Source organism: Serinus canaria, chromosome 5 (genome assembly GCF_022539315.1).
Source record: "Serinus canaria isolate serCan28SL12 chromosome 5, serCan2020, whole genome shotgun sequence".
NCBI lineage: Eukaryota > Metazoa > Chordata > Aves > Passeriformes > Fringillidae > Serinus > Serinus canaria.
Genome location: NC_066319.1, coordinates 53,438,371 through 53,449,555, shown reverse-complemented (window position 1 = coordinate 53,449,555; position 11,185 = coordinate 53,438,371). Strand labels below are relative to the sequence as shown.

At 41.2% G+C, this 11,185-nt stretch overlaps 1 non-coding gene across 1 annotated transcript; it reads right to left on the bottom strand.

The window, feature by feature from the left end:
- Window positions 1-925: 925 nt before the first annotated feature.
- On the bottom strand, window positions 926-9,068 carry LOC103826394 (uncharacterized). The gene is made up of 3 exons (XR_007777675.1): window positions 8,893-9,068; window positions 1,817-1,917; window positions 926-1,054 (listed from the first exon to the last, which is right to left on the bottom strand). It is a non-coding gene; the product is annotated as an uncharacterized LOC103826394 (transcript).
- Between the last annotated feature and the right edge of the window lie 2,117 nt (window positions 9,069-11,185).

Here is an 11,185-nt window from a genome sequence, read left to right as displayed (position 1 = left end):
CATGTTGGATTCCTTTCCAGAATACATTCCCAATCACCAAAACCTTGCAAGTGGGATTGCTTTTAATCCTTCTTCAATTCAAAATATGTGGGTAAAGTCACCAGCAAATTCTATAAATATAGTGGAATGACAGATATCTCCCTCCAGAACAGTTATGGCCTCACTTTATATGTTTTACAAATTAAATCCATTATTACAGTAATAAAGTGGGATTTAAACATTTGACATTTCTACTGATATTATAATAAGATTATTGATAGAAAGAGAGGTGATTTACTGTTCAAGAGGCTTTAATGTCCCTTATCAAATACTGAAGTCTGGGCATCATCAAATATACAATTTCTAGTTAGAAATATCTGCCATGATAGTTGAAATATACTGGTTTGTAGTCCCAGCAAGCACAAGCTTGTGCTTTTTTTTTTTTTTTTCTTTTCCTGGAGCTATTTATTTGCAGTGCCATATGTAATGTACATAGTTTGGTTTTATAGCAGGTGGTTGGATGGATGTTTCCATGTCATGTTCAGGCTGGCCCTTGCTCTGCAGGGCAGAGAGGGTGGCAAGATGCTCATAAAGGCTCTGGGAAGCAGAGGGCACAGCTGTTCTGTGGGCTTCACTACTTATTCACTTCCTTTCAGGGATATGGGGAATGGGTGAGTAGATGGAAAGGTTTGGGATCCTCTCCCAGAGAAAACTGGGCCAGAGCAGCAGAGGAGGCTTCTGTGGCTGATGTGGGGTCAGCAAACCTCTCAAGACTTGCTGCCTCCTGCAGCTCAGCCTCTGCATGGGTGCACTGTCCTCAAGCCTGCCCTTAGTGACATCAGCATCCAGGTGGAGAGGAATAGATTTTGCTGGTCTAGGGCTCTCCACTGAATGCACCATATCTAAAAGTTCCCTGAAGAAAGTCACCTTACCTTCTCTTTCCTGTGCATTGGGGTGATGGAAGGCTTTTCCTCATGCTGAAACCAGCTCACAGCTGCAGGCCTTGTGAAATGCTTCCAAAATCCCCTCTCTGCTGTGTCCTGCAGGTGTTCCACAGAAGTTATTCAGGAAATCTCTTGGTGGGGAAAAGACAGTCTTTAAAATTTTGTTCATAGTAGATCCTAGACAGAAAGTTGACAAAACCTGTCAAACCATGGTCCCTGGCTTCTCTGGGTTCTCCTTCCTCCTGTTGTGATAATCACTACTAATTCCTGTGAGAAAGAATTTACCTGCCTGCTTTGGCCAGCAAAACTGATGAAAGTGGGGTTAGGGAAGTCAAACTCTAGTCCTCATCTAGCTTTGACTTTGTCCATGGGAATTGTCTCATTATTTTTATTCATGTTACCCAGCAAGGCACATAAGAAGGTCCTGTGCAGCCTCTTATTGGCAGAGTGGGGCAATGCTCTTGTCAGCTTTTAAGCCCAAAGGAAAAACCTTGTTCATGTCTTTTTCACTGAACGTGGCTTTGCTCAAAGGAAGATTTTAGTTTTCTAAGTATTTGGTCAAAGATATTTTGGTAATTAAAAAAAAATTAAAAACCCCCAAAAACCACCAATAGGATTTGTTGTATTCAAGAAATGGATATATGGAGACAAAATTTATAATTTTCATGCCAGAAACCATTTCTTTTCAGTTCTAGATTCCCCTTAAATGTAAACAATTTTTTTTTTGTTCATTTGATTGAAAAATAATTGGGCAGCTTATAAATGTTTTCATGAAAGATTGCTATCTAAATGGCAGGGATGAGAATTTCATAGTAGCATTCTCACTTTTATCTCAAGATGTGCTAATTATATTGATAGTAATGGTTGTAAATGCTTGAATAATTAGTAGTTACCTGGGAACTCAAGTTTCAGTGGATAAAGATGTCAGGAGTTCAAATCTCATGACAGGGACAGTTCCATTTGTACTAAGTGCGTTTGATTGTAGTTTAACAACCTAAAATTGGATATATGTTAGGAATAAAACACAGCCCAATGCTTAAAGTAAAAGAATCCAGGAAAATAGCTTCTCAAACCTCTGAAATCACAGGTAATAAATAATAGTTAATATAGTGGGATGATTTCTGCATTAGAAGCTCTAAGAATTTCCTTTACTATTGCCCTTCTTTTTCAAAGTAATTTTTCATCTGAGCTTTGATCTCATTTCATGCAAAGTACATCAGAAACAAAGCTGGACAAATAATTCATAAATGAATTATTTAGCTTGTGAGTGTCACCTCTATTTCTTTCAGCTAATTGTTCACAAATAGATAGTGACTTTTGTCAATGTATTCATTATTCAGATTTATTCAGTGGATAATTGCTGGGAGTAATTCTTTGTCTGTAGATTGCTTGGAATCATTTTGCTGTGAACATTTAATAGTAAAAATCTATCCAGGCATTCAATAAAAGACAAACTAAAATTATCTATAACTACTGATGTAGCCCTTAAATAGGAACAATATAATGCAAGTCTTAAAGAGCAACACCAACAGTTTAATCAAGAAATCCACTACTTCCCATGGTAAATAGGAGAGAAAGCAAAAACATTTCAACTCTCTGTGTAGCACTGACATTGAATGGTGCACATTGTATATGCAAATAAGTTTTTATAAGAAAAGGGTTGCCTAAGTGTTTGCTCAGCAGAAAAACAAAACATGCCTAAACAAAACATGATTGACTTCCCAGAGAATAAATATGAGCAGTTCACACAAAGCAATTAACTGCACAGCCAGTATTTTTTCTGCAATACCTCAGTGGAAGATGTTTAGGAAATAAACATAACATGATAAAACAATTTTACACTCAGAGGATAGCCGTGTAACCATATGAACTCTTTTTTTCCATTTCCTTCTGTGGGAATAAATATTTTAGACAAGCAAAGTACTTTGTAAATGATGCCTTTGTGGGGATTCGTCTGGCCTGGCTCAATTATTCTGAAACCTAGCAATTTTCTCATATCATTGAATCTGCTTTTATTGCAAATAGGGTCATAGAAATAGTCACTCATTGCAATAATGGACTTCGTTTATCTTAACTATTAACACTTCCAGTAGGTTTACACACACATGCACGTATATATTCAATATTTATGGATATGCACAGTGCATATATATTAATAATGAAGTAACTTTATCTCCAACAATCTGAAAACAAAATCACGTAATACCATACAGTGTGGGGTGCAGTGGTAACTGGAAGCAGCATATCAGGATAACAGAACAGAAAAGGAATAAATAAATTAGAGGGGAGTCTTCCATATCTTCCTCAACTTCCAGGGTGTCAATTGAGCCTTTGTTCAGTATTCCACCTTTCACGGTTCTGTGTACTATTGATTAATAATTTAGAGATGCACCTTTTGGAAGCAGGGTAAGTTTTGTGTTTGCCAAGAGTGATTTTCCACCAGTCAGGGAGTACATCAGGAAATAAAACAGCAAACTGCCCCACAGAGTATAATTGGCTGTTGCCTTCTTCCTTTTTCTGCCTCTGGAGAAACAGAGTTACTGCTGAGAGTTCTGGGACACCCATGATATCATACAGCACCATTTCTTCTCTTCAGCCTCCCAGTAAAGAAAGCACTGTGTAAATCCCAGCCTAGATACAAAAATCAGCTCTTTGGACTGCATGTTTCCATTCCACATCCAGAAGGATCATGATTAATCTGCTGTCTGTCAGTCAATCCAAAATGGGGCTTTTTCATGAAGTTGGTGAAAAAAAAATCAACAGCAAACATAATGGAAACAGAGCACTGAATGGAAAGATGATCTGGTAACAGTAACACTTGGTGTGTGTAGCCAGCCAGGATGAAAGCAATCAGTTTTGCTTCCTGTGATTCTGTTAGCTGCTGTGATGGCCAGCGAGCTGTGAATCCAGGAGTGTTTTTCCCCAAGGAAGTGCAGTTGTGGTCAGTGCAAAGTGCAGCATCAACAATCCCTGTGGTGCTCCATGAAGGACCCACAGGATTACCCTCCCAGTGTGGGACCCCTTTGCCCTTCAGTTATTACTGCTCTGGGCTGGAAGTTTTCATGGTCACACAGGTGTGTAAGTACCCCTTTGATGCAGGTGGGCAGACCTGGGCCATTCACCCAGGACCTGTGGGCCTGGATTGCTAACCTCTGTAAAAACTGGATTGGGTGGTGCTACTGCATGTGGCCATCTGATCCATCACAGCAGGACTCACTTCTGAAGGCAGTCATGCCCCAATTTGCAAATGTAGCATCTCAGGATTGTTTTGATTGGAACAGATCTTTAAGGTCAGTGAGTCCAAGTGTTAAGCCAGCACTGCTGAGACCACCACTAAACCATGTCCCCAAGTGCCACATCTAAACGTCTTTGAAATACCTCCAGGGACTGTGACCCAATGACTTCCCTGGGCAGTCTGTTCCAGGGATGACAACCCTTTTGGTGAAGAAATTTTTCTGTATATCCAATATAAACTTCCCTGGGTCCAATCTGAGGCCTTTTCCTCTTGTTCTATTTCTTGTTAATTGGGAGAAGAGTCCAACACCCACCATGTACAATCTTTTTCCAGGTAGTTGTAGGGAGTGAGACGGTTTCCCCTGAGCCTAATTTTGTTCAGTCAAAACTGGAGCTGCTTCCTCAGCTGCTTCTCATAAGTCTTGTGCTCCAGACCCTTCCTCAGCTCCATTGTCTTTCTCTGGACCTACTCCAGCACCTCAAAGCCTTTCTTGTAGTGAGTGGCCTAAACCTGAAAGCAGGATTCAAGGTGCAGCCTCACCAGCCCTGAGTACAGGGGGACCATGCAGCAAATTCTTCAAAGTGATGATCATGTTCCTGGAGCTGTGACTCCAGTTTAAAATCCACACTGTGCACAGGTTTGTCCTTGTTTTAAACTGGGCTCTTTTCCAAGACAAAGATAGAGGCACGGAGCAGCAGTGTTGCAGGGTTTTGCATTATGGTGAGAACATCCCTGCTGCAGGGCACAGCAAGCTCTGCTCTATTTGGACTGACTGGAAGTGATTTAACTCTGTTGAGGAATTTGGTCTCAATTTATTCCTGGCATGAGTTCATTGACTTATAAAAGGCATGAATCTGTCTCCATTTCTTAAAATTGCCTCTCTTATTCATGTGTCTTTCCGGGTAGATGTTACAAATAACCACTGAGGACTTGTGATGATATATAGTAAACATAGAGAGAATTTCTGGCTGCTGAAATGAACTTTCTAAATAATTACAGAATGATTCCACATCCATTTCATAATTAGACTCCTGAGATTCCAGCCAAGCTATTATTTGTGATTCAACATGCATTTTTATTTTAGAAATGTCCCAGAGCCATTAGGTTTATTCCACCTGAGATTTTATAATTTGTTCTTATCATCCTGGCACTGGGGCCTAAAATGTAAAACGTGTATTGATTGAATAAGAGTTACCAAGGAACCAAATGCTAATTTTTGCTGTTGGCTCACTGATTCCCAATCAGTCAGTCCTGTTGATGTGGGATGTAGGAGATGGACAGGGCTGGAGTGAGTGAAGTCATTCTGAGTCAGCTTTTGTTGCACACTCTTTGTATTTCAGGAATAAAAACTAGTGGAACTGTAACTTCTGCCCACAGCACTGGGGCTGCTGTTGATGGCAGGGCTGCCATCAGCCATGAGATGAATTAGGAGAAACCCACTGCCAGCAGGAGGACATCTGAGCTGGCATAAAAGAGAAAAGGCATGCAAAGAAAACCTCTTAGAAACAGGGAAAGTGGAATTATCTTCAAGAGTTCTATTTTAGAAGTAATAACTCTGTGCTTGATGCTGTGCTCATTGGGGCTTCCTGCCCACATTCCTTGGTGAGCTTTGACCTCAGGAGAAATCCAGCTTGGATGACTGCAGGATACAGCCTCAAAAGGGGATTAGTGGTTTTGTCTTAATCCCAGGTATCAAAATACTCCAATTGACTTCTGTGAGCCACTGTGCCTCCCCTTAAAAGGATTGTAGAAACCTGGCAGCCATTAATGCCAAACTTGCCCTGTGAGGGGCTACAAGCAGGGCTGACAGCAACGGGAAGGAAAGGAACCAAGGGAACCACAAAGCACCAAGACACAGGCAACCAAATAACATGATTTGAGGGCACTGATGTAAATGCACTTGAGCTCTATTTGTAGTGTCACCTTGGAAGAGGATTAGATTAGATTAATGCCATGAAAGAACAGAAAAATGGAGAAAAGAGCAGACTGAAGTGTAACAAAAGCCCAAATGAGTAAAAAACCCCTGTGAATTGGAAAGCATTTGGATGATGATATTGGATGATAAAGATTATAAAAATAAAGTGGCAAATCCCTCTGTCATTGGCAGCTGCTTTACATTAATGTTAAATCCATTAATGATGATATTTGTTTTTCTAATTAGTATGTTAGTCTCTCTCCTCCACCTCTCCAAGCCCTGGAGACTGGTGATTTCAGAGAAAAACAAATAGGTTTAACAAAAAGTAATTGGTACAATTTTCAAACCTGGCTGAGAGCTTCTGGAGCTTATATTCAATTTCATCTCAGTTTAAGCTGAGGCAAAGAAAATAAGCAAGGGAAAATTCAGGCAGAACATCAAAGTACACTTGTTGGCATCAGGCGATACAGATAAGTCAGGTTGAAAGCCAGTTATGTTTTGCAGAGGCAGGCTGAATATTTAAGTTGTGCTTTCATCCCAAAGCAGAGCATCCTTTGGCATTCCTGCAAGAGATTGTGGGATCCTGCTCACACCAAGACAATTTGTGTCTTACAATGGGGGCACCTGAGAGCAGGATGTGCTTTGAGAGCAAGATGGGAAAACAGGGTCCAGCTTGGAGCCCTGGCAGATTTGAATCAGAACCTTCAAGTGCAATGCCCCTAAGATGCTGTTTCTTATTAGCTGCCTGCTCAGCTGTCTCACTTTCTCCCCCATTCTCTCCTTCATTCTTATCAGAAATTTGGTCCAGGACCAGGAAACCTCTCAGCTTAAATTAATATGCTGGTCAAAATCATCTCTGCCTCAACAAATGCATATTTTTTCTAATGTGTAGTGTTTTCATCAGTATAATTTTCATCATCTCAAATGTACAAGCTTTTCAACCAGTCTCCTCACTGAAACAATAGAAATTACTTTGCCTTTTCTTTTAAAGGCAGAGAAATGCAAAGGCAAGGAATGAAGCTCAGGGACTGCTGTGGAGATGCTGAAATAATAGTGTCTGAAGGGAGAAGCATGGAAGCTGAGCTCTTGGTCTGTTATGTGATTCTGACTACATGGCTGTTCCCTGACACAGACAAAACTTTTGGGTACACTGAGCTGGTGCAGTGTCTTGCATTCTCTCTTTCATGCATTATACCCACTCCAGAAAGTGTTTCTGGGAGAAGTTTAGAGACTGGACTGTTCTTGTACTTCCAAGCTGTAGTTGGAAACATTTCTTCCTATGTTTGGAAATCTGGGAAAACATTAGATTCTTTCTGGAGCATACTGGGCCAAAAGGCTCTTTGCAACTTTAAAGTGAAGGTGATGGAGAAGTGCCACCACCACTCCTCCTTCCCAGAAGTTCTCTCCTGCCTTTGTGACACCTCTGTAGACCTGAAACAAATTTTCCTGACACTCCTGCTTTTGGCAAGGTTTGTTGCTTGCTGTGTGGATAATGCCAGAACTGGGAAATAGTGTCAGCTTCTTCAATGGTACATTTGACAGCCCAAATCAAAAGGTTCTTTGCAAGGGATGCTCCAGGAGCCACCACTCTGTCCTGTCTTTCAGGAGGATCCACTGTGAGCAAGCATCAGTGATTTTGACTAATAAGTGCCAGATTAATCAAAGCTTTTCTGTACTTTCCATTGTCATTTCAGAAAGGACACCTTCAACAACTTTGCTTTACCAAACACAAATAAAATAACTGCAAGGTAGCAAAATGACATTCCTTTTTTTTTTATTTTTTTTTTCTGGGAATATGAAACATAAAAGAATAAAGAGGAGGAAAAAGTGAATTTGGAGAATTTGGAGAATTTAGAGCAGGTGACATTGGTAACTGTCACCTTTACTTGTCAGTTCAGAGTTTGATTTTGGGGCAGCATGTGGTGGAAATGGGCTGGCACTGGAGAAGCTCCTTGTAGCAAAAACCTCACAGTACTCCAAGCTATCTATTTACCTCTTTTACAAAACCAAGGCTGAAAATGTCTTGGGGATGATTTCTCCTAAATCTTGGCACTACCCCAGCTCATGCAGTGGTAATTCTGGCCTTTCTATCTGAAGTTTTTACTTTATTTGTTCCCCAATAAGTAAAGTAGCTGCTCCAGGATGAATATATTGAGCTTTGTAAATTCAGATACTTCTCAAAATCTTTTATTGCAAAACATACTCATCTGAATCATGATCCATTCATTCTATGTACTTTATCTGAGCAAAATAGAGTTTAATTCCCAGGTTTGGGTGTCATTAGGAAGGGAACATGGAGCTTTCCTGATCCACACCATGTTAAGCAGATCAGACCTCCTTTCTGGAGGTAAAACAGGTTGTTTGGGATTTGAAATGTTGATAATCTTCTTTTCAACATTCAAGAAAAAACCAGGCTCTAGGGGGACCAATTACCATATTGCTTTTATACTGATTCAACTCTAAAAAGTCTGATGAGTTATCTTGTTGCAGCTTCTAATAAGGGTTGCTATTGTTCATAAATAATGTGCTCAATTTCATCAGCCTTGTTTATGACCAGAGCTGTACCAGAGCTGCAGACACTGGCAAAGAGACTGTTCCTACCCTGCAGTCTGTATAAGCTGAAGGAGAAATGCCACTATTTTTTACACCAGCACAAAGATCTGGCCCACAGTTTTCAGAGAGTCTGAATATAGAACACGAGGGAAAAGAAGCCAAGAAGCTGCAGTGTTTTGACAGGAACAGGTTAAGCAGTTTAACAACAGAGGCTCTCTCCACACTGGCCTGTGCAGCCTAGAACACACAACCTTTTTTAGACGTACCTGCTGGTCAGGATGAAAAATGTAGGCAGCATCTCACACTGACATGTCTGGCTTGGGAGGCCTGCTCAGAAAAATCCCTCATCAGGGCAGCAGCTGTCTTCTTCCCCAGGGCAAATTCCTTTAAAGCTGTCAAAGATGCTGTAATCAGACTAGGTCATCAAAACCGGTCCTCCTGAGGACTGGAAATAAGATCCAGAGATGAGCATTCAGCTACATGGGCAAGGTCTAAAACACTAAAGTTTCCATTGAAATTAAATGAAGAGACTGTAATTGCTGTGAAAGAAAAGAAAAGCAATCATTGGGAGAGCCAGAAAGCTTTCAGAGCACCTCCTGAAATGATGCTTGCTGGAAAGCAGGGATCTGTGTACTGAATAACAGAATCTGATAACTGAGCACAGCTTTTACAGGGAAACAACTTTGATAATTGCTGGAGCATTTGACTCTGTGGCTCCTGGAGAGGCAAATTTTAATTGAGATTTCACCACACAGCTGAGCAGTTTTATTACTGGGTTAAATAAAAAAGGTTAATAAAGTAATAAAAATGGATTCTTGCATTCTTGACTTCAAAACACGGAGCCATGGTCAATATGCTTAATAATTTGTAAATAGAGTGAAACAAAGCACAAATAGCCATGGTGACCATGGAGAGGGGATTGCTGTGAGCTTGTACCCTCCCTTGCACTTTTTCTTGCATTAGCAGTATTTCAGTTTCCATAAATAAGATAAGTTAAAGCAAATGAACTGAGTTCCTCCCTATCCAATGTTGACTGCTGTTACTGGAGTTACATCTGGGACAAATTTGACTTGGATTTAACTAAACGCTATCTTGGATATAATAGTGTACTTGATTTTAGCTGTATTTACAGTAAATTATTTACAGTGTCTCTGATTTTAGATGATCGATCCCTGCCTGAGGAACAGTATCAGAGTAAACAGATCAAAACTTGTCCTTAATGTGCTCTGGCATTACACCAGATCCTGGTTGCCAGCTCTTTCCTACTTTTTAAATTAAAAAAAAAACCCAAAACACCACCAGACATGATGTGAATGTTCATAAAACTACAGAAAAGATGGGAAATAAAAAACCTCTCTCCTAAGCAGGAATAGCTGGGGAATATCACTGACTGAGCTGTCCATAGGGGACCAGGCAGTGCCTTGGCTGCTGTGGTGGGCACGGGAGGGGATGGGGAGCTGCAGAACCTGAAGTAATTAACAGGAGAAAGGAATCCCAGGAGAAAGGGGTGAAAGAAGATGGAGATAATATGCTCCGCTGGAGCTTGTGAAAAAAAGATATTTGGAGGAGAGGTTGCTGAAGCACAGGAGAGGTGGAGGTGTGTCAGGGAGGCACGAGGATCTCTGAGGTGGGAGAGCCGGATCAGCAAGGCACGGGAAAGCTGCTGCAGACAGGCAGGCAGCAGTCCCAGGGGATGGATTGTGAGTGATATCAAAAAATCTATTTCCCATTTCTGACTGCTGTACTGGTCAAAGTGACCAAGAATATGTTATGCCTCTGTACTGATTTTTCCATCTGAATGGGAAAGAGAGGCACCAGGTTGCAAAGTGACTTGCCCTCTCATAAATACAAGAGCAGAGCTGAGTGCTGGGATCAGCTTACTGCTCATCTCACCTCCCAAACTTTCCCTGCTACCAGGGGCAGGTGACTGCTCTGAGACACTCAACCAAAGGCTTCTGCAGGCTGTGCAGCTCACAACTACCCAGGGAAAGCACCCTAAGAATAATCAGATCATAAAAGCTGTGGGAAATGCTGCTGTAAATCCTGTAACACTGAAGAGCAGCCCTGTGAAAGTTTTGCAGTGAAGCAGAGCAGAGTGTGGAGCAGGTAGCAAAGAGGAGTAGTGCAATAGAAATAAAGCCATATACTTGCCTGAGCACCCACCAAAGGCTCTGTGTGAGTGAGCAGCAGGGCTTCCTCAGCTGTTTATCCTGCTGAAGGATATTTAACCACCCAGTCAACTGGCTAGAGCTCAGCTGGAAACACACAGTGCCAAAAGCACAGGAGATGGAGCCAGTGCAATAAACACAAGGCTGCCTTGATTTTTTTTTTCCTGTCTAATTATATATCTATGTTCAGTGCTCCCGGGACTGAATTATAACCTTAAATTTGCTTTTCCTTCCTCAAAGGCTTTGTCCCTGAGTTAAGCGACCAAGAACAAAACAACAAGTGTCTACTCTGCAATCTCCTTGTTGCATTATTCCCATATCGAGCCTGGCAGCTTCCAGCCCTCCCAACACTATAATTAGAGCATCCCCAGCCATTGAAATAGCCCTGACC